Source organism: Mustelus asterias, unplaced genomic scaffold, assembly GCF_964213995.1.
Source record: "Mustelus asterias unplaced genomic scaffold, sMusAst1.hap1.1 HAP1_SCAFFOLD_1315, whole genome shotgun sequence".
Lineage (NCBI taxonomy): Eukaryota > Metazoa > Chordata > Chondrichthyes > Carcharhiniformes > Triakidae > Mustelus > Mustelus asterias.
The window spans coordinates 57,279-80,729 of NW_027591260.1; the positions used below are offsets into that span (position 1 = coordinate 57,279).

General features: G+C 47.1%; 1 pseudogene; it reads right to left on the reverse strand.

The window, feature by feature from the left end:
• Positions 1–5,459: 5,459 nt before the first annotated feature.
• The window catches only part of LOC144488129 (SWI/SNF-related matrix-associated actin-dependent regulator of chromatin subfamily A member 5-like), a 30,974-nt pseudogene continuing 12,982 nt past the window's right edge, over positions 5,460–23,451 (reverse strand).

Genomic DNA, 23,451 nt, shown 5'->3' on the forward strand with positions numbered 1-23,451 from the left:
AACAGAATCCAGTGTTTGGAAAGAAGTAAGTCAAGACTAAAAATAAATATTTTCCATCACTGAACTCAATGTCGTAATCTTTTTGTTCGTATATTTAAAAAAAATTCAAAGCAGGTTTCTGCCACAATGTCCCTAAGGTGACTTTACAGTGTATAAATTAAAGGCTTTGGGAATATATAATGTCAGATGTTAAAGTCAGAGAGACTGCCAGCAGCTCGAAGGGACACATCACTTCACACTGAAAATGCTGTATCCAGTTCAGATAGCTGAGAAAATATTCTACCCAATCATCGCCATTATTGGTGTTCCCGGTGAGTGACTCTAACCATTGAGGTTGTGTAAACCTGTGTGTGAGCGGCTCTCTGATTTTAAACTCTGAATGAAAATGCTCCGTGCTGATCTCGTGGTCACTGTTATAAAGACACCGGGTCAACGATGTAATTTACTGAAATCAAATGGCTTGAAGTCTCTCTGTGTTTTTAATCCTTTTCATCAACTGAGAATGAGCCTCTGTATGTTATTCACGGGCTCACTGCTCAATGAAGTTAATGTATTGAGGAGTGAACTACTCAATCTTATCTATTGTAAGATTGGACCTCAGTGAAGGTGATCTCTCTGAAATAATGTTCAGTGGGAGTAAGAATATAATGGAAATTTCAGTGTGGGTCACTAACCAGAGCGGAATACCTGACACCAGTGAACAAGTATTGCAGGGTATATTTGTCAGTGTGAAATTCTACTGATTGTGGTTCTTTCACCTGAGTGGAATATCTGATCGAAGTCTCCATTAATATCTGGCACTATCTGTCCATGTAGAATTGTATTGTGTTTAGGAAAAGAATTGCAATGAAATAAGTTGTTTCAGTTTTAAATATATCCTATTTTAATTTGGTGAGTGAGATGTCCATTCTGTGGAGCTGCCTCAGTCTTTTATCTTTGGAATATGTTGAAAACAGGAAGAGTTTGGCTTTGTTTGGTGGTCAGTGGATGATATGAAATTTCTCCATACCTCGGCTTCGTATTGAAAAGAAAGAGGTTTCAGCGACTTCCTGATATTTAAACAAACCAATTACAAACCGTGCAGTATTCAGTGATTGTCAAACATTTTGTGATTGGTTCACATTTCCATTAATCTATAAATGAACTCCAATGGGTTTTTTCTGGGTTGTTGTGGTTCTGTCTAAACTGTGTTGCTTCTGAAAGCGATTTGTGAATCTGATCACCTGAAGCCCTGAACTCCTCGAAAACATTCAGATACTTGATTTCTACAGAGCGATTGGGAAACATATTGTTCTGATCAGAATGAAGAACCTGACACTGAGCTGTGGTGAAATTAATTTCCAATTCCAATACCCAATTTGCAAGTTTATAATTTATTATTAATGTGTTATTGTGTTGAGTTGTATTCTTCCACTCTGCTCATTCTCATTCTCAGTTTGGATTGGTTTGTAAATTTTGGAACTGTAATTTTGCTTCTTGATTCCATGTTGTTGATGTAAATGGTGAAGGAAAGTGATCCCAGCGCTGATCCTTGTGGAAAACTATCGCTCTCTCTCATTGTAAAGATGGATGTTCTGATCTAGGACCAGGTCTTTGTAACCACACTCACCACCTCTTACTCCATCCCTCCTTCAAACTTCCTATTTCTGTCCATATCTCTGCTTCTTTCCCTCTCTTTCATGTGCACTGTGTTGAAAGGAGCGATGCAATATTTCTGAGCCACACTGCCAATAACCACAAACCATATCGCTGTGAGGGGGTGGGAAGAACCACCTTATCTGGGGGTCTCCAGTTAGGAGTCAGTGCCCAGCTTCCTGTCTCTGGAGAATAGCCTCAGTCAGAGCCCTGAGATTCCAGAGAGGACAAAGTGACAGAAATCAATCAATAGATCGATTAATTTATTAATAAATAACTACTGGGAGGCTCATTTTAAAAAGTCTACCAAAGGAATGGACACAGCTTGTTCCCAGTTTAAAGAGGGGAGTTTATCTCTTTCTGTCACTGAGGGGATATGTATCCAAACTCAGAATTCACATGGCGTTGGGTGGAGGATTACACCAAGCGCGAGGCTGGGGGAATGACATGTCTTCCCCCCCCCCGCCACCCCCCGCCCCCCCCACTGCCCCGCTCACTTTGTCCTCTCTGGATGTGGTCACAATGCTGCCAATGGGATCATGCTGTGCTTAAAATCCCCACAAAGAAAGCTGGAAAGGGAGAGGGAGAGATTCTGGAGGGAGATGAACAGGAATGGGGAGAAAGCGAGATGGAGAGAGCAATACTGGGGTGAGATAGAGAGATATGGGGAGAAACAGGAGGAGAGAGAGAACAATTGGAGAGCGATAGGGAGATATGGGGGAAAGTTATAATGTGAATGAAGAATGGAAACGCACTGGATAAGAGAGAAATCCAGATAGAGGGGAATAAAGCTGGTCGGAGAGAAGAAGAGATTAGGAAGAGATAGATAGGGAAGCAAAGGAGAAGGCAGAGAGAGAGGGAGAGCAGAAAGGAAAAAAAGAGACAGACAGAGGATATAATCTGTAAATTAGAAGCAGAAAAGCTGCGGGGGAGAGTCAGAATGGGGAGGAAATTTGGAGAGGGGAAGTTAAATAGAAAAATCCTGAATTGACTTCCAACTCCACCAGCTGTCCAGTCCAGAGACGTGTTCAATCCGGGGTGGGCTCTGATAATTGGGTGCAGGAAGGGATTGCAGATTCTATCTCTGTCCACTTTGGGTCTAATTGGGAAACCCGTCCAGTCTGAATTAATCCTGGAAAACAGATCAGATGAGAAATGCAATCTCTGTGAAATATTTGAATGATGAGAATTTGCAGATTTGCTCCATCAAAGTGAGAGATGTGTAATTCACAGCTTCCTGTCCCCCAGTCCCTACTTAACCAGCGGTGTTACATTGGCTACTTTCCAATCTGCAATGTTAATCTCTAACACAACTCCTCCAACAACACCGCCACCCCGGGAACCCCATTGGATTGATGCTGAAATCCTCTCCTTACTGTCGGTTCACACATGGAGAATGTTCACTCACTCATCTCCTGCCTCTTGTCCCTTTTTCACTGACAGTTAATTTACTGGGAATTGTGATCCTGAGTCGGGGAAAGTGTGGCCTCTCCACCTGCACCACTCGCTACCTGGTGGCCATGACAGCGGCGTATCTGCTCTTCATCATCATTAACCCCATTCTCATCAAGTTAAATGTTTATTATTTCCCGCTGAGTTTCCTGTGGCTCACCTCTGTGTGTTGTGTTAAAGCTGCCCTGCTGACTGCAGCCACAGACTGGTCAGTCTGGTTCACCCTCACTTTCTCCTTTGATCGATTTGTGGCCATTCGCTGCCAGAAACTGAAAACTAAATATTGCACCGGGAAAACTGCGGCTGTGGTTCTGGCAACAACCGGCATCCTGCTCTCTGTGAAAAACATCCCTCTGTACTTTACACTGGAACCTCAGTGGATAAGGGAGAATGTCCAGTGGGGCTGTCGGACAAAGGGAAGCTATTTCACTGATCCTGGCTGGGTTGGGTTTTCCTGGTTTGATCAGGTTTTAACCCCATTGCTCCCATTCGGTTTAATCCTGGTGATTAATGCTCTGACAGTCAGACACATTTTGGTGACCAGTCGAGTCCGGAAGGGACTGAGGGCTCAGAGTCAGGGAGAGAATCGCAGAGACCCCGAGATGGAGAGCAGAAGGAAGTCAATGATTTTACTCTTCAGCATATCCGGAGCTTTCATTCTCCTCTGGGCCTTGTCTGTTATATTTTTTATCTATTCGAAAGTAAAAGGATTTATTTACGTCACTCTTCCTGAATTCACATTTCAAAATGTCGGATGGATGCTGCGGGATGTAAATTGCTGCACAAACACATTTATTTACGCGGTGACTCAATCCAAGTTCAGGGAGCAGATCAGGATCGCGGTGAAATACCCGCTCACATCAATTATTCAATTAATGAAGAAACAAAACTGACTGACAGCCAATCACAGAGCGGGATCACTAAATCACTGCCTCAGCCAATCAAAGAGTGGGATCACTAAATCACCACCTCAGCCAATCAGGAACTGGATTGCGAACTGATCACCTCAGCCAATCAGGGATTGGATTGCTAACTGAACACCTCAGCCAATCAGAGACTGGATTGCTAACTGACCGCCTCAGCCAATCAGAGGCCAGATCGACGACTGCCCGAATAAGCCAATCAGAATTGCCGCTCACTTCCTGACAGCCAAGTCCACCAATGACTGGTTTCCGAACTTTGACTGAGAGCGGATGAGCCAATCAGAGGCTGAGCTTTCGGACTGTCAGCCAATCAGAACACCAGTAGCTAACGGCCCCGCCCTCAGAGCAAATAAGGGAGTGACAGACACTTCAACCAATCAGGAAGCTGGTCTGTGTGTGTCAATGTGGGTGAGGGTCAGTGTCCATGTGTGTGTCACTGTGTGTGGATCACTGTGTGTATCAGTGTGTGTGAGGGTCAGTGTCCATGTGTGTGTCAGTGTGTATCACTGTGTGTGTATGTGTGTGTCACTGTGTGTGTCAATGTGTTTGTGTGTGTCACTGTGTGTGTCACTGTGTGTGTCACTGTGTGTGTGTGTATCACTGTGTGTTTATCAGTGTGTGTGTGTCAGTGTGTGTGAGGGTCAGTGTCCATGTGTGTGTGTCAGTGTGTGTGTAGCAGTGTGTGTCACTGTGTGTGTGTGTCACTGTGTCTGTGTGCGTGTCAGTGTTTGTGTGTGTCACTGTGTGTGTCAATGTGTGTGTGTGGGTCAGTGTCCACGTGTGTGTCAGTGTGTGTCACTGTGTGTGTATGTGTGTGTGTGTGTGTGCGTGTCAGTGTTTGTGTGTGTCACTGTGTGTGTGTCACTGTGTGTGTGTGTGTGTCAGTGTGTATCACTGTGTGTGTGTATCAGTGTGTGTGAGGGTCAGTGTCCACGTGTGTGTCAGTGTGTGTCACTGTGTGTGTCAGTGTGTATCACTGTGTGTGTATGTGTGTGTGTCACTGTGTCTGTGTGTGTCAGTGTGCATCACTGTGTGTGTCTCAGTGTGTGTGAGGGTCAGTGTCCATGTGTGTGTCAGTGTGTGTCACTGTGTGTGTGTCCGTGTGTCTCAGTGTGTGTGAGGGTCAGTGTCCATGTCAGTGTGTGTGTGTCAGTGTGTCACTGTGTGTATGCGGGTCAGTGTGTATCACTGTGTGTGTGTGTCAGTGTGTATCACTGTGTATGTGTCAGTATGTATCACTGTGAGTGTGTCAGTGTGGATCACTGTGTGTGTGTCAGTGTGTATCTGTGTGTGTGTGTGTGTGTCAGTGTGTATCACTGTGTGTGGGTCAGTGTGTATCACTGTGTGTGTGCGTGTCAGTGTGCAACAGTGTGTGTGTGTGGGTCAGTGTGTGTGTGGGTCAGTGTCTGTATCTGTCCGTCAGTGTGTATCACTGCCTGTGTGTGTGGGTCAGTGTGTATCACTGTTGGTGCTGCGGTGTTGTGGCAGCTGCATTGGTGCTGCTGGTGCCAGTGACCGGCGCAGGGCTGCTGCATTGGCGCTGCTGCTTTCACCTGCTGCATTGGTGCTGCTGCATTGGCTGAGTTTACCTGCTTTGGTGCTGCTGCAACCATTGACTGGTACAGTGTTGCTGCATTGGCGCTGAACCAAGAACAAAGAACAATACAGCACAGGAACAGGCTCTTCGGCCCTCCAAGTCCGTGCCGCTCCCTGGTCCAAACTAGACCATTCTTTTGTATCCCTCCATTCCCACTCTGTTCATATGGCGATCTAGATAAGTCTTAAACGTTCCCAGTGTGTCCGCCTCCACCACCTTGCCCGGCAGCGCATTCCAGGCCCCCACCACCCTCTGTGTAAAATATATCCTTCTGATATCTGTGTTAAACCTCCCCCCCTTCACCTTGAACCTATGACCCCTCGTGAACGTCACCACCGACCTGGGGAAAAGCTTCCCACTGTTCACCCTATCTATGCCTTTCATAATTTTATACACCTCTATTAAGTCTCCCCTCATCCTCCGTCTTTCCAGGGAGAACAACCCCAGTTTACCCAATATCTCCTCATAACTAAGCCCCTCCATACCAGACAACATCCTGGTAAACCTCCTCTGCACTCTCTCCACGTCCTTCTGGTGGTGTGGCGACCAGAACTGGGCGCAGTATTCCAAATGCGGCCGAACCAACGTTCTATACATCTGCAACATCAGACCCCAACTTTTATACTCTATGCCCCGTCCTATAAAGGCAAGCATACCTTTTGCACCAACCAACCATGAGGGACTTTGTCAAATGCTTTACTAAAGTCCATATAGATGACATCCACGGCCCTTCCCTCGTCAACCATTCTGGTCACTTCTTCAAAAAAAATTGGTGTTGCTGCATTGGTGTTGCTGCGTTGGCGCCGCATTGGTGCTGCTGCACCCAGTGACTGGCACAGGAATGCTGCATTGCTGCTGTACTGCTGCTGCACTGATTCTGCGGCAACCAGTGACGGATACAGGGTTGCTGCGTTGGTGCTGCTGCACCCAGTGACTGGCACAGGAATGCTGCATTGCTGCTGTACTGCTGCTGCACTGATTCTGCGGCAGCCAGTGACGGATACAGGGTTGCTGCATTGGTGGTGCTGCGGCTGCATTGGTGCTGCGGAGGGGGGCGGGGGGGAGAGAGGGGGGGAGAGGGGGGAGGGGGGAGAGGAGGGGAGGGGATTAGGGGAGGGGGGGAGGGGGGGAGGGGGAGAGGGGGAGGGGGGAGAGAGGGGAGAGGGGGGGAGAGAGGGGGGAGGGAGGGGGGAGGGAGGGAGGAGAGAGGGGGGAGGGGGAGGGGGAGAGGGGGGGAGGGGGAGGGGGGAGAGGAGGGGGAGGGGGAGGGGGGAGAGGAGGGGGATGGGGAGAGGGGGGGAGGGGGGAGAGAGGGGGGAGAGAGGGCGGGAGAGAGAGAGGGGGGAGGGGGGAGGAGGGTGAGGGGAGGGAGGGGGGAGATGGGGGAGGGGAGAGAGGGTGGGAGGGGGGGAGAATGGGGGGGAGGGAGGGGGTGAGAATGGGGGGGGAGGGAGGGAGGGGAGAGAGAGGGGGAGGGAGAGGGGAGGAGGGGGGAGATAGGGGGAGGGAGGTGGAGATGGGGGGAGGGGGGTGGGAGGACGAGGGGGAGAGGGGGGAGGATGGGGGGGAGGATGGGGAGGGGAGGGGGGGAGGGGGGAAGTGTGACATTATTACATTATTAAACATTATTACCATGCTAAATTGCCCACTTACTGTCCAAAGATGTATAGGTTGGGTGGATTGGCCATGCTAAATTGTCCCTTACTGTCCAAAGATGAGAAGATTGGGTGGATTGGCTATGTTAATTGTCCATTCGTGTCCAAAGATGTATAGGCCCGTGGATTGGCCATGCTAAGTTGTCCCTTAGTGTCCAAAGATGAGACGATTGTGTGGATTGGCCGTGCTAAATTATGCTTTTGTGTCCAAAGATGTGCAGGTCAGGTGAATTGGCAATGCTAAATTGCCCCTTAGTGTCCAGACATGAGTCGGTTCTGTGGATTAACCATGCTAAATTGTCAATTAGTGTCCAAAGATATGTAGGTTAGGTGGATTGGCCATGCTAAATTGCCCTCTTCGTGTCCAGAGATGTTCAGGTTAGACCAGTGGTTCCCAAAGGGTGCGGCGCGCCACACTGGTGCAGCGAGAGAGGATGGCAAGTGTGGCGGGAAGATTCAAGGACAATCAAAGAAACATTTAAACATGGTTGAAACAAGCATTGTTTGATACTTTCTGGATGTCCCATGATCATATTATAAAGTAGTTGTGTTCTATGTTATGAATCAAGCACTGCGAGGAGTTGTTTTGTTCTGTTTTTGAATGTATTTCTGATCTATAAATAATTTGGTGAGGCGCCAGCAAATTTTTATTCCGAAAGTGCGGCCCAGTGAAAAAAGTTTGGGAACCACTGGGTTAGACGGATTAAGAAGTTTAACAACACCAGGTTAAAGTCCAACAGGTTTATTTGGTAGCAAAAGCCACACAAGCTTTCGAGGCTCTGAGCCCCTTCTTCAGGTGAGTGGGAATTCTGTTCACAAACAGAACTTATAAGACACAGACTCAATTTACATGAATAATGGTTGGAATGCGAATACTTACAACTAATCCAGTCTTTAAGAAACAAAACAATGGGAGTGGAGAGAGCATCAAGACAGGCTAAAAAGATGTGTATTGTCTCCAGACAAGACAGCCAGTGAAACTCTGCAGGTCCACGCAACTGTGGGAGTTACAAATAGTGTGACATAAATTCTGATTCTAGGATCGCATGATAAAGACTCAGGAGGAAAAAAGCAGAAATATTTATGTGAAATAGTGTGACATAAACCCAATATCCCGGTTGAGGCCGTCCTTGTGTGTGCGGAACCTGGCTATCAGTTTCTGCTCCGCGACTCTGCGCTGTCGTGTGTCGCGAAGGCCGCCTTGGAGAACGCTTACCCGAATATCAGAGGCCGAATGCCCGTGACCGCTGAAGTGCTCCCCAACAGGAAGAGAACAGTCTTGCCTGGTGATTGTCGAGCGGTGTTCATTCATCCGTTGTCGCAGCGTCTGCATAGTTTCCCCAATGTACCATGCCTCGGGACATCCTTTCTTGCAGCGTATCAGGTAGACAACGTTGGCCGAGTTGCAAGAGTATGTACCGTGTACCTGGTGGATGGTGTTCTCACGTGAGATGATGGCATCTGTGTCGATGATCCGGCACGTCTTGCAGAGGTTGCTGTGGCAGGGTTGTGTGGTGTCTTGGTCACTGTTCTCCTGAAGGCTGGGTAGTTTGCTGCGGACAATGGTCTGTTTGAGGTTGTGCGGTTGTTTGAAGGCAAGAAGTGGGGGTGTGGGGATGGCCTTGGCGAGATGTTCGTCTTCATCAATGACATGTTGAAGGCTCCGGAGGAGATGCCGTAGCTTCTCCGCTCCGGGGAAGTACTGGACAACGAAGGGTACTCTGTCCACTGTGTCCCGTGTTTGTCTTCTGAGGAGGTCGGTGCGGTTTTTCGCTGTGGCGTGTTGGAACTGTTGATCAATGAGTCTAGCGCCATATCCTGTTCTTTTGAGGGCATCTTTCAGCGTCTGGAGGTGTCTGTTGTGATCCTCCTCATCCGAGCAGATCCTGTGTATACGGAGGGCTTGTCCGTAGGGGATGGCTTCTTTAACCCCACTCCCATTGTTTTGTTTCTTAAAGACTGGATTAGTTGTAAGTATTCGCATTCCAACCATTATTCATGTAAATTGAGTCTGTGTCTTATAAGTTCTGTTTGTGAACAGAATTCCCACTCACCTGAAGAAGGGGCTCAGAGCCTCGAAAGCTTGTGTGGCTTTTGCTACCAAATAAACCTGTTGGACATTAACCTGGTGTTGTTAAACTTCTTACTGTGTTTACCCCAGTCCAACGCCGGCATCTCCACATTAGACGGATTAACCACGCTAAATTGTCCCTTAGTGTCCAAAGATGTGCAGGTTAGGCCTGGAACACACTGTGCTGTGCTGGCTGGCTGACCGATGTGTGGAGTCCCAGGACAAGGTGGCTGAGGCATGGAGTGGCATGACAATCTGACTTGCTTTCTCTCTCCCTCGCTGTCTGTCTGTCTCTCTCTCTCTCTCTCTTCATCCCGCTGTGCAGAGGGTTCAATCATTTACAAAGATGTGCAGCTGAGGTGAATTAGCCATGCTTAATTATCCCGTAGTGTCCAGAGATGTGCAGGTTAGGTGGATTGGCCACGCTAAATTGCCCCTCAGTATCCAGAGATGAGTCGGTTGAGTGGATTGGCCGTGCTAAATTGCCCCCTTAGTGTCCTGAGATGAGGAGGTTAGATGGATTGGCCATGCTAAATTGTCCCTTAGTGTCCAAAGATGTGCAGATTAGGCCTGGAACAGTGCTGTGTTGGCTGGCAGATGCGTGGAGTGGATGGACAATCTGACTTGCTTTCTCTCTGTGTCTGTCTGTCTGTCTCTCTCTTTATCCCACTGCGCAGAGGTTTCAATAATTCACAAAGATGTCAGTTTGGTAGATTGGCCATGCTAAATTGCCCCCTTTGTGTCCAGAGATGTGCAGGTTAGGTGATTGGCCATGCTAAATTGCCCCCTTTGTGTCCAAATATCTGTAGGTTGAGTGGATTGGCCATGCAAAGTTGTCCCTTAGTGTCCAGAGATGAGTAGGTTGGGTGGATCCGCTGTGCTAAATTGCCCATGAGTGTCCAAAGATCTGTTGCCATGATGTAACCTGGTGTTGTGAGACTACTTACTGTGCCAAAGGTGTGTAGCTTAGGGGTTGAAGAGGAGTGTTCTCAGGTATCCCCTGGGGTGCTCTGTACTTTTTGAACCTCACTCAACCAATACACAGACTGAGAAAGACAGGATATAGTTAAAGAACAAAAAGGAATTTATTTGATAATGCAGACATCAGGAGAGACACACAGTCACTGAGGGTATAATATTGCGAGGTAAAGTTATGATATTATTCTGAACATTTCAATATTCCACCCAGTCTCGTCAATCAGACTGGAGAACCCAATCACAATGTTCAACATTATTACCTCAGCCAACAATGTTCCACCTGACAACAGGAATAGGAGATGATCAGCTTCTTGCCCATGTGGGTTCCTTCCCCTTTACCTGGGAAACATAACCCAGTCACCAAGGCCATTATTAACATCTGTGATCTTTAATTGCTGACAGGAGTCACTCTTTTGCTGGAACATGGGCCTTTTTTATCAGCTTGAGAGACCGCTCCAGCCTCATCCCCATCAACGAATTTACCCCCTTCAACAGCAGGCCTGTGATTTCAACTTGTTTTCGTGAATCCAGAAACAGATCAGAGAAGCGGCCTTTCGGTGCCCCATTGTATTCAAGGAATTCGGTCTGTCTCCCACTGTGTTTCCCATCATGCTGCACTCAGAACAAAGTTGGCCAAGGCGCACAATACATGTACACTGAAAATACAATTTAAACTTGCTGTGCACCACAGGGATTTTGTTTTAAAATGGGGGGGGGTTTCTCAGAGGGAGTTTAAAACTTTTCAGGGGACTGTGGGGAAGTCTCCAGACTTGGGACAACACACACACACACACACACACACAGGTTGGGGGGTGTACTGGGGGGGGGCGTGGGCAGTGAGGTATACTGGTATTCTGGTATACTGATATTCCCAACAAGAGCCAGAGGTCTCAGTGTTTAAACATATTAAACTGTTCAAACAGAGGCAGGCAGAAAGCCATGAGGCTTCAGAGCTCCCTGTAAACGCAAAGCTAAGTCCCATTGCCAAACCGCAGCAACATGTGAACTGGAAAACACCTTCCCTCAGCTTTGTTCCACACTGACATTTCCACAACCCCAACATGTTGACAAACATTCAACTCTGTATCAAACTGCCTGTCCATTCTGCTCAACACTGAGCCCCTCTGAATCTGGCAGTCAGCCAGTGTCTGAATTGAGACAGAGAGAGCTTTAAAGTTGAAAGTTTTAAAGTGTATTTATTAGTATCACAAGTAAGGCTACCATTAACACTGCAATGAAGTTACTGAGAGACACACGAGACATAGATAAAGAGACAGAAAGAGAGAGGGACAGAGATAAAGAGACAGAGAGTGAGAAGGGAGATAGAAACTTAACTCAATATTCTGCAGCCTTTCCAATTTCAATTCAAACCTGGGCCGCAGACAGAGATAAGGAGACAGAGAGAGAGAGGGGGTATTTAAAGTTTTAAAGTTTGTTTATTAGTGTCATAAGTAAGGCTTACAGTAACACTGCAGTTAAGTTCCTGAGAGAGAGAAAGAGACAGTTTTTAAAGTTTAAAAATGTAAAGTTTATTTATTACTGTCACAGTAACACTGCAATAAACTTACTTAGCGAGATAGAGGGAGCATCCAGACTGGGTTCAGTAATACATTTATCTATCAGATATCTCTCTCTCTGACTCTTTAGCGATGAGATATTTAGCCAGGATGGTTTCACTTGCCCTGTTCAGCAGGCAGGCATTCCCAGGGGACTTCCCAGGGGCTCAGTGGAGGGGGGTAGGGCAAAGAGACAGAGGCTCTGGGGGTGGGGGGTGTCCTCCTGCAGTGTGGGACTCCCTGTGGGATCCGGATTGGAACATTCCCAGTCTCTCTCTCTCTCTCCAACTCACTGCAAAGCACTCGGGAGGGAGAGGGAGCTGAAATTCAAATTCCTGGGCCTGGGGGAAAGGCTTTGTGTTGAACCATAGATGGTTACCACTATGGGTACTGAGCCATGGATGGTCAGCACTATGGGTGTTTGTAGATATGTTACTGTTGTCACTGTTGGGGTTAGGGTTGGGCTGTTCTACCTGTTGATATTGTTCTGTGGTACACTCCAGTTGGCTCCGCCTACCTGGGGAAGTATAAAGGTCACTGCACTGCCTGGTGACCCTTTAGTCTGGGATTGTATTGTATATAGTGTGCTCCATTCTTGTTAGTAATAAAAGCCTTTATTTCCCGGGTACGATCTAGCCTCCCGAGTGATTTAATCGTGCATCAATTTTATTACTAACAAAATTTTGGTAAAAAAAAAACCATGGAGCAAATGTTGAAACCCGATCGGCTTACCTTAGATCCACGTGCGGCGGGAGCGTCGAACACTTTCGACCATTGGTTAAAGTGTTTTCAAGACTACATCGATGCCTCAACAGCCATTCAAAACGACGCCGATAGACTGCGGGTCCTCCACGCAAGGGTAAGCGACACCGTATACTCATCAATCCGCGATGCCCAAGACTACAAAGGGGCCATCGATCTACTTAAGAAACTGTACAACAAACCGCCAAACGAGATCCATGCTTGACACCTTCTAGCCACTCGACGGCGGCAGCCCGGCGAAACGACGGAACAGTACCTGCGCGAACTTCAGCAGCTAGCCAGAGCCTGCAACTGCAAGCCAGTGTCGGCGGCCCAGTATACGAACGATTTGATCCGAGATGCGTTCGTGGCGGGAATCGGCTCATCGTATATTCGCCTGTGGCTGCTAGAGAAAGGTAACCTAGACCTCGCTAAGACGGTAGAATTGGCTGACACGATGGAAACGGCCTCCAGAAGTTTTGAAACGTACCCCACCGACCACGTGGGAACATCGTGGCAAGTACAGCCGCCGACTCAACTCTACCCAGTGGCTCCGAAAAACTGCGCGATTGTGTTTTCAACCTCGGACCTGACGACGGCGGCAGCTCCAGGAGGCCCGCGGTGCTATTTCTGTGGGTTGGCGAAACACCCTCGGCAGCGATGTCCAGCCAGAACGGTATTTTGCTCCGCGTGTGGGAAGAAAGAGCACTATGCCAAAGTATGCAGGGCTAACCCACCCTCCAAGCTTAGCAGTGCGGCGTGTGATTCTCCAGAGCCTGTCTCCTTGTCTCCAGCTTCTTCGAGGTCTTCCACCATGTGCGATTCCAGAGCGCCGCCATTCCTGACAACAAAGACGCAAGACACGTGTGACCTGCAGGGGCCGCCACTTTTAGCGCCACCGACCACGTGCGATCCATGGGCGCAGCCATTTTGGTCGGCACCGACCACAGACGACCAGCAGGGGTCATTATCATCAACCATCTCAGCTGCCTGCAGTTGCACTCAAGACCCAATGGTGGCGTTGATCGTCCTGGACCAGGCCAAGCCTCACAGACTCGACAAGTCCATGATGGGCATAGAGGTAAATGGACGCCTAATTCATTGTTTGTTTGACAGCGGGAGCACGGAGAGTTTCATTCACCCTGACACCGTGAAATGGTGCGGTCTCCAAGTACGGACTGTCAGACAGACAATTTCGATGGCGTCGAGGTCCCGATCTGTTACCATGCTTGGGAGCTGCGTGGTCAATCTAACGGTGCGGGGCACAGTTTATGAGAACTTCATGCTCCTCGTGTTACCACACCTTTGTGCTCCGATACTCCTGGGACTAGACTTTATGGTCCACCTGAGGAGTGTGACCCTGCAGTACGATGGGCCACTCCCTCCACTTTCAGTGGGAGAACAGCAGCCTCCAAATTGCCCAGCGCGCTCCACGTATAGCCTCTCGACACTCAGAATCACCCCACCATCTTTATTCGAGAATCTTGTGCCAGGCTGCAAGCCCATCGCAACTAAGAGCAGGCGTTACAGCGCTGAGGATCAGATCTTTATTCGATCTGAAGTTCAGCGGCTCCTCAGGGAAGGGATCATTCAACCTAGCACTAGTCCATGGAGAGCGCAAGTCGTGGTGGTTAAAACTGGAGACAAACCCCGGATGGTCATAGACTATAGTCAGACCATTAATAGATACACGCAGCTGGACGCGTATCCTCTCCCACGCATATCTGACATGGTCAACCAGATTGCGCAGTACCGGATGTTCTCCACCATTGACTTGAAGTCAGCCTACCACCAGCTCCCCATTCGCCCAGAGGACCGAAAATACACGGCCTTTGTGATGGATGGTCGTCTTTACCACTTTTGGAGGGTTCCCTTTGGCATCACGAATGGGGTCTCGGTTTTCCAGCGTGCAATGGACCGAATGGTGGACCAAAACGGGCTGCGGGCTACCTTCCCGTACCTGGACAACGTCACTATCTGCGGCCATGACCAGCAGGACCACGATGCCAATCTCCTTAGATTTTTACGCACTGCGTCTCGCCTGAATCTGACCTATAACAGGGAGAAGTGTGTATTTAGCAAGCGCCGCCTAGCAATTCTCGGATACGTGGTGGAAAACGGGGTCCTCGGCCCTGATCCAGACCGTATGCGTCTCCTCCTTGAACTTCCCCTACCCACTAGCATCAAACCACTGAGAAGATGCTTAGGTTTCTTTTCATATTATGCACAGTGGGTTCCCAATTATGCGGACAAAGCCCATCCGTTCATCAAGTCTACCTCTTTTCCCCTAGCAGCAGAGGCTTTGAAGGGATAAAAGCCGACATCGCGAAAGCCACGATGCACGCTGTCGATGAGTCCATCCCCTTTCAGGTGGAGAGTGATGCATCTGATTTCGCCCTGGCCGCCACACTTGACCAGGCGGGCAGGCCCGTCACCTTTTTCTCTCGCACCCTCCAAGGCCCTGAAATTCGGCACTCCGCGGTGGAAAAAGAGGCTCAGGCCATTGTGGAGGCCGTCTGGCATTGGCGCCATTACTTGGCGGGAAAACGATTCACCCTGCTCACGGACCAGCGGTCTGTGGCATTCATGTTCAACAACACGTTACGGGGTAAGATCAAAAATGATAAAATCTTGAGGTGGAGAATCGAACTCTCCACCTACAATTATGATATCATGTACCGTCCAGGGAAGCTCAATGAGCCCTCAGACGCCCTGTCACGTGGAACATGTGCAAGTGTGCACGGGGATTGCTTACAGGCCCTCCACAATGATCTCTGCCATCCGGGGATCACTCGGCTCTTCCATTTCATAAAGGCCCGGAATCTACCCTACTCAGTGGATGATGTCAGGTCAATAACCAGAAGTTGCCAGGTATGCGCGGAATGCAAACCGCACTTCTATCGACCTGACAGGGCACACCTCATTAAGGCCACTCGCCCTTTTGAAAGACTGAGTGTGGACTTCAAGGGCCCCCTTCCCTCGACAGATCGGAACGTGTACTTCCGCAACGTGATTGACGAGTACTCACGATTCCCTTTTGCCATTCCCTGTTCAGACATGACTGCTGCCATGGTTATCAAAGCATTACGGGATCTTTTAACCCTGTTCGGTTACCCCAGCTATATCCACAGTGATAGGGGCTCGTCATTTATGAGTGACGACTTGAGGCAATACGTGCTCTCAAAAGGGATTGCCTCAAGTAGAACTACGAGTTACAACTCCAGGGGTGACGGGCAGGTTGAAAGAGAAAATGCTGCAGTCTGGAAGGCTGTTTTACTGGCGTTGAGGTCTAAGGGTCTTCCAGTCTCCCGTTGGCAAGAGGTCCTTCCTGATGCGCTCCATTCCATCCGGTCCCTCCTGTGTACGGCAACCAACACTACTCCACATGAGCAGATGTTTTCCTTCCCAAGGAAGTCTTCCTCTGGGACCTCATTGCCGTCTTGGTTGATGTACTCAGGACCTGTCCTCCTGCGGCGGCATGTTAGGACCCGCAAGTCCGACCCTTTGGTTGAACAGGTCCATCTCCTCCACGCCAACCCGCAATATGCCTATGTGGCATATCCTGACGGGCGAGAAGACACAGTCTCTATTCGAAATCTGGCGCCTGCAGGGAACTTGGAAACCCCTGTCGCTCCCACACCCCTGGTTAGGGACCCCTTGACCTTTATCTCCCCTCCTGACACTGCGCGGGCAGTATCGGGACCACCACTTAACCCTCTTACTCCCGTGTACAGCTTTCCTGAGTCCAGGAGATTGTCGCCACCTCGAGGCGCGCTCAAGTCCAGGAGATTGTCGCCACCTCGTGGTCCATCTGTCCGTGAGGAACTGGAGGAGTCACTGGACACCAAAAGAGGCTCAGGCCATTGTGGAGGCCGTCCGGCCTTGGAGAGAGGGTCATCACGGTCACCAGAACCGGCGCTACTGCCAGTGTTGAGGAGGTCGCAGAGACGGTGCGGTCCTCCAATCCGACTGAACTTGTGAATATATGGACAGTTCGTTTTTATTTTGCTCTGCCAGCCTTTGTTTTAAAGGAGGGGTGAATGTGGTGAACCATAGATGGTTACCACTATGAGTACTGAACCATAGATGGTCAGCACTATGGGTATTTGTACATATGTTACTGTTGTCACTGTTGGGGTTAGGGTTGGGGTGTTCTACCTGTTGATATTGTTCTGTGGTACACTCCAGTTGGCTCCGCCTACCTTGAGGAGTATAAAGGTCACTGCACTGCCTGGTGACCCTTTAGTCTGGGATTCTATTGTATATAGTATGCTCCATTCTTGTTATTAATAAAAGCCTTTATTTCCCAGGTACAATCTAGCCTCCCGAGTGATTTAACCGCGCATCAGTCGCCACACTCCGGCGCCTGTTCGAGTTACACTGAGGGAGAATTTAGCATGGCCAATGCACCCTAACCAGTACATCTTTCAGACTGTGGGAGGAAACCGGAGCACCTGGAGGAAACTCACACAGACGCAGGGAGACTCCGGACAGACAGTAACCCAAGCCGGGAATCGAACCTGGGTCCCTGGCGCTGTGAGGCAGCAGTGCTCACCACTGTGCCACCGTGCGGTGGCAGGTTCTAATTTAGAACTGAATTTCCTGGGGCACACACCTTGTGCCACTTTGGCAACTTCAAAATTCAACTAAACCGGCAACTGATTTCTTTAAGAGATGACACTATACTATCCAGTAAGAAGTCTCACAGCACCCGGTTAAAGTCCAACAGGTTTATTTGGAATCATGAGCTTTCGGAGCGCTGCTCCTTCATCACCTGATTAACATTAACCTGGCGTTGTGAGACTTCTTACCATTCCCACCCCAGTCCAACACCGGCATCTCCACATCATGGCCATCATTCTCCTTAATCAGGTGACTCACCTGAGGAAGGAGCAGCGCTCTGAAAGCTTGTGATACCAAATAAACCTGTTGGACTTTAACCTGGTGTTGTGGGACTTCTCACTGAGATCAAAGCTTTGTGCACTGGGTAAAATGGACTGACGTATGAGGAGAGATTGACGAGGTTAGGATTGTTTTCACTGGAGGTCAGATGAATGAGAGGGGGATCTCATAGAGACTTATAAAATTCTAACAGGACTAGACAGGGCGGAAGCAGGGAGGATGTTCCTGATGGTGGGAGTGTCCAGAACTAGGGGTCACAGTCTGAGGATTCGGGGTAGACCATTTAGGACGAAACGAGGAGACATTTCTTCACCCAAAGAATGGTGAGCCCTGTGGAATTCATTACCGCGGGAAGTAGTTGATGCCAAAACATTGAACGCATTCAAGAAGTGACTAGATCTAGCACTTGGGACGAATGGGATAAAAAGTTTATGGGGAGAAAGCAGGATTAGGCTATGGAGTTGGACAATCAGCCATGATGGCAATGAATGTCGGAGCAGGCTCGAAGGGCCAAATGGACTCCTCCTGTCTTACCTTCCATGCTTCTATGACAAAGTTTTGTCTCGACTTGTGTTCCACACAAGTACTAGATAGTTCCATGGGTACGATGGGTTTAGAGGGATATGGGCCAAATGCGGGCAATTGGGATTAGCTTAGGGGTTTTAAAAAAGAAAGGGCGGCATGGACAAGTTGGGCCGAAGGGCCTGTTGCCATGCTGTTAACCTCGATGACTCGAAGTAATTGTTCATATTCCACAGGCCTTCAGAAGTTGCAATAGCATCGTATTTAAAACCAAGGAGATTTCAAATAATGGTACTTTTAGTTTAGCTTTTAGACAGTGTAATTCCTATTACGTAGAAAACTAGTTCCAGTGATGAAATGTATATAAACACCAAAATTATTTGTTTAGCACCAAAGATATTGATGTGTGAAGCCTGTGACAACCATTTCAGAATATACATTTGTACTTGGGTATTAGCTGCCAGCTAAACACTTTACATTAGCATAGCAAGATTGATTCAATGGCCCGAACTTCACCAAGACAGATGAACTCATTTCAATCGTTTTGTCAAAACCCACAATAAAGGCTTTAAAAAAAAACATTTTGCTGTAAAACAAACAATTCCAAAGCTGAAATTAAGGGTTTAATCCAATTGTTTAATCATCTCCTCTTGGCACAATGACAATGGTATGAAGTAAAAGAGACTGCACAAAACCATCAGAGTACAATGCATTGAATGCAATTAGCTTTTGATACTCAGTTTGCAGAACTTTATGAGATTCAGATTAAGTGAGACTTATTGTGCCGATGAAAATATTGCAGCAGCATTGTAAGAAGAGTATTGCACAGGTGAGCCATGAAGTTGCAGGATTGGAATGGCAGAGCAAGGGGCACTCCCGTTCCTGATGTTAGTTTCACCTTTCTTTCACCCCTCTCTAATATAGCAGCAATATCTTTGTCTGCAATGTCGCTCTCTTTAGAAGCAAAGACGTGGGTAGCACCGTGACGAATCATCTGCAGCATTTCATCTTTCCCCAGCTTATTGAGATTCTGATCGACTAACCTTCCTGAAAGAATTCAGTCTCGATGTTAAGAAATTGTAAAGAACAAAGAGAATTACAGCACAGGAACAGGCCCTTCGGCCCCTCCAAGCCTGCACTGACCATGCTGCCCCGACTGAACTAAAAACCCCTACCCTTCCGGGGACCATATCCCTCTATTCCCATCCTATTCATGTATTTGTCTAGACGCCCCTTAAAACTAACTATCGTATCCGCTTCCACTCCCTTCCCTGGCAGCGAGTTCCAGGCATCCACCACCCTCTGTGTAAAAACTTGCCTCATACATCTCCTTTCAACCTTGCCCCTCACACCTTAAACCTCTGCCCCCGAGTAATTGATTCTTCCTCCCCGGGAGACAGATTCTGACTATCCCTTTTGTCCATGCCCCTCATAATCTTGTAGACTTCTATCAGGTCGCCCCTCAACCTCTGTCGTTCCAGTGAGAACAAACCAAATTTCTCCAACCTCTCCTCATAGCTAATGCCCTCCATACCAGGCAGCATCCTGGTATGGAGGGAATTAAACTTGTAGTAATGCAAGAGACGGGTTCACATGTTAATAAATAGACACACAAGGGCTATAGTGGAAACTATTGAGCCCACTTTGTTGCACAGCCTACTTTAACTGGCTGTTCACACTCTGTGGAAGATTGCAGAGGGTTTTGTGTTCGTTTTTGCATTTTTTAGGACCATTTCACCAAAATTCAGGAACACATATGCCAGATGGCACAGTTCCAGGTGGTAGGTCCTAATCTATTGTAATGATAATTAATTTTAAAATCAATGGCGATCACAGAAGTCAGCTGTGAAAATATTGAAGTTTAATTTTAAAATGTTCTGCGGTATTTGAAAAAGAACAGTGACTAAGGGAGTATCCAATGCATTCACAATCCCCAACACAAAGTTTTAACATCCGTGCCACAACTCAGTCGGAGAAAAGAATGCAAGATAAAATTCTGGAGTGAAGGCTGAGAATGATTGACACTTCTCATGGTACCCCGAAGTTTCAACGATGCCATTTAAAGTTAATACCTCAAAGCACTGAAACATACTGAGGACTTTGTGCTACCCTCCCCATGCAGTTCCCATCCAAAAAACAACCAACTTCAACAGCCACCTTGCTGAGTTACAATAGAGTCCAGTCTAAGTTTCATTCCAGCACGTTCCACTATCCTTTCCTCCACAGCGTTGTCAGTTATAAATCGGAATACTCTGACTCCTTTTGTTTGACCAATTCTGTGGGCGCGATCCTAAAAAAGAACACAATTAAAGTTACATGGCAGATCCACACAATCAAGTAACAATTTCAATTAACATTCCTCTACATTCAGCTGTTAAAACAGCACATTCATATATTTTCCAGCAAACATTGTTTCTAAATTAAGAAATCCAAGAATTTCAAACAAAAACTCTGATTATCAAAACCTTAACATTGGGGATTGGGAATAAATCAACTTCCTAGAAATCTCCAAGCTGATCATAAGCTCGCAAATATATGATGTCTGGATGGCTATCTCCTGCATGTTTTAACCCTCTCTAATTCCTCAGTCAACATCAACAATTGTTGCAGCAGGGGAAAACAAAGGAAACACCTGGACCTGTTTAATTATTTCTCAGATGCATTGATTGCAATACAGTGACTGGCTGGTGAGAACTTGATGTGGAGATGCCGGCGTTGGACTGGGGTAAACACAGTAAGAAGTTTAACAACACCAGGTTAAAGTCCAACAGGTTTATTTGGTAGCAAAAGCCACACAAGCTTTCGGAGCTCCAAGCCCCTTCTTCAGGTGAGTGGGAATTCTGTTCACAAACAGGGCTTATAAAGACACAAACTCAATTTACATGAATAATGGTTGGAATGCAAATACTTACAGCGAATCAAGTCTTCAAGATACAAAAAACGTGAGTGGAGAGAGCATCAAGACAGGCTCTTTCCACTCACGTTGTTTTGTTTCTTAAAAACTTGATTAGTTGTAAGTATTCGCATTCCAACCATTATTCATGTAAATTGAGTCTGTGTCTTTATATGCCCTGTTTGTGAACAGAATTCCCACTCACCTGAAGAAGGGGCTTGGAGCTCCGAAAGCTTGTGTGGCTTTTGCTACCAAATAAACCTGTTAGACTTTAACGTGTTGTTGTTAAACTTCTTACTGGTGAGAAACTTGCCAGTTCACACTGGAGGGTCATTAGAATCACCACTGTGTTTGTGGATTGGAGTCAAGTACTGACAGATGCTTTTCCCTGAAGCATATTAGTGAACCACCTGAACAATTGGGGAGCTCTGCTCCCTTTTGCAGCTCACTATAAACTTTTTAATTCAAACTTCACAAATGAGTGAGGTTTGAATTCATAAGCCCTTGGTACACGAGGCAATCACGAAGCACTTATTAAAATCCGTGCATTAGTTGCTTTGTGTAAAACTGAATCACGGAAGGCAGTTCCTTATCGTGACACCTCAGCATTACTGAAACTTCAAATGGATTTCATTTCCAAACTCTCAATTGGATTTGGAAGTTAATTGGTGAGGAGAAACAAGATGCCCAGTCAGCTGGAATCATCCCACGCCAATTCTGAAAACAACCGCACACTCCATTCAAATAAAGAGAAGCAAACTGAAGACCTTTGCTGAAATATTTCCACCAGTTCAGTCGAGCAGAGTTTTAAAGAAAGCATGGCAGCAACACACGGAAGATTTGAGGGGGTATCAGTGGCAGTAAAATACAAAATGTCGCTTGATCAGTGCACTTGGATGTTAAAACCAGCTACGATAGTTATACATTCAACAGTACGTGGCTTTCAGAACACAAATAACTAATCGCTCAGTAACTTACCATAGCTTGGAGGTCTACCTGAGGGTTCCAGTCTGAGTCGTATAGGATTACTACATCTGCCGTGGCTAGATTTATACCAAGACCCCCAGCGCGTGTGCTTATCATGAAGATAAACTTTGAGCTCCCAGGACTATTGAAAGCAGAAATAGAATCCTGGAGGGATGAGAGAGAAAAGTTAAGCCAGAATTTAACAAACGATTGGGACCAATCTTTTTACTAATTGTTGGAAAGTTTCATTTGTAAAAATACAAATAGATGCTAGATTCAAATTGAATATTCATATTTCTTGTTTGAAAACCTTGAGTCAGTTTTGTAACCTTAAGTCTAGAATTCTTAGATAATAGAGCCTCAGATCAATTTAAGAGGTGGGAACTTTCCTCAAACAAACTCAGTTTTGAAAGCACAGGGCAAGAAACATACTTGTCTCTCCTCATGCGGTGTCTGTCCATCCAGTCTACAATCATCGTAGTTTCTCCACATACAATAATCTTCCAAGATATCCAGCACCCTGGTCATTTGGCTGAAGATCAACACCCGAGAACCTGTGGAAAAGAAGATCATTCATCAGGGTAATCGGTTGATCGGTAGCCAAGAACACAGCGCAGATACACAAATGCTTCAAAAACCTACATCTACTGATGTGGATAATGGAAACCAAATTTCAGTGGTAACATGCAGGATGTAGAGTAATCTGGTAAACTAGTTATAGTACAGGAGGCAGAAATGAACACACATGACCAAAAAAACCCTCCAATTTTATAATTCATACAATGTGAACTGTCCATGTGACTCAGCTGCCTTGATTGATGGGAATGATTTCAAAGGGTTTATATTCCAGGTGGATTCCAGACGGTGCTGCAGTTTGGGCAGCAAAAATTAAACCCTAATCAAAAAATAGCTGCAATCCCAAACCATTTAATTATTCCATTCACCTTCTCCCAACACGTTAGCCCCCAATTTTCAGAATATTTGGCTCCTGTAACTATTCCCCCGGAAGGAGGATGGGGCCCATCAAGCATTGCAGAGGCCTGTGATCCAACTCTCCTCATGAAGAATATTTGATGCTAAATCGGCCAGTTTTTGGGAGCCCCCAGCCCCAGTGGATGGCGTGTGGCAGGCCAGAATGACTAAAACAGGATGCTATTTCAGATCAAGACACACTATTGTTTTAAACAGTCACTAAAACTTGTGAAATAAAAGCTAAATAGATGGAAGCAAAGTTCTGGAAATACTCAGCAGGTCAGGCAGCATCTGTGGAGAGGGGAGTTCTGAAGAGTCATAGTTGACCCTTCGCTGATGCTACCAGATTAGTTGAGTATTTTCAGCAGTTTTTAACTCATTAAAACCTATGCTGATTTGTAACCCAAAACATCACAGCGTGCAATCTGATGTACCTTGCTGCACAGGTCAAATGCTGCCATGGTGTCATCAGTGATCATTTTCAAATTCTTTTGCAGACATCATCGTGGAAATCCTTGCATGCTTACGAAGGCAAAACATCACAAACCCCTTTCATTTACTAAAAATCCTGTTCTATTTTTGATCAGT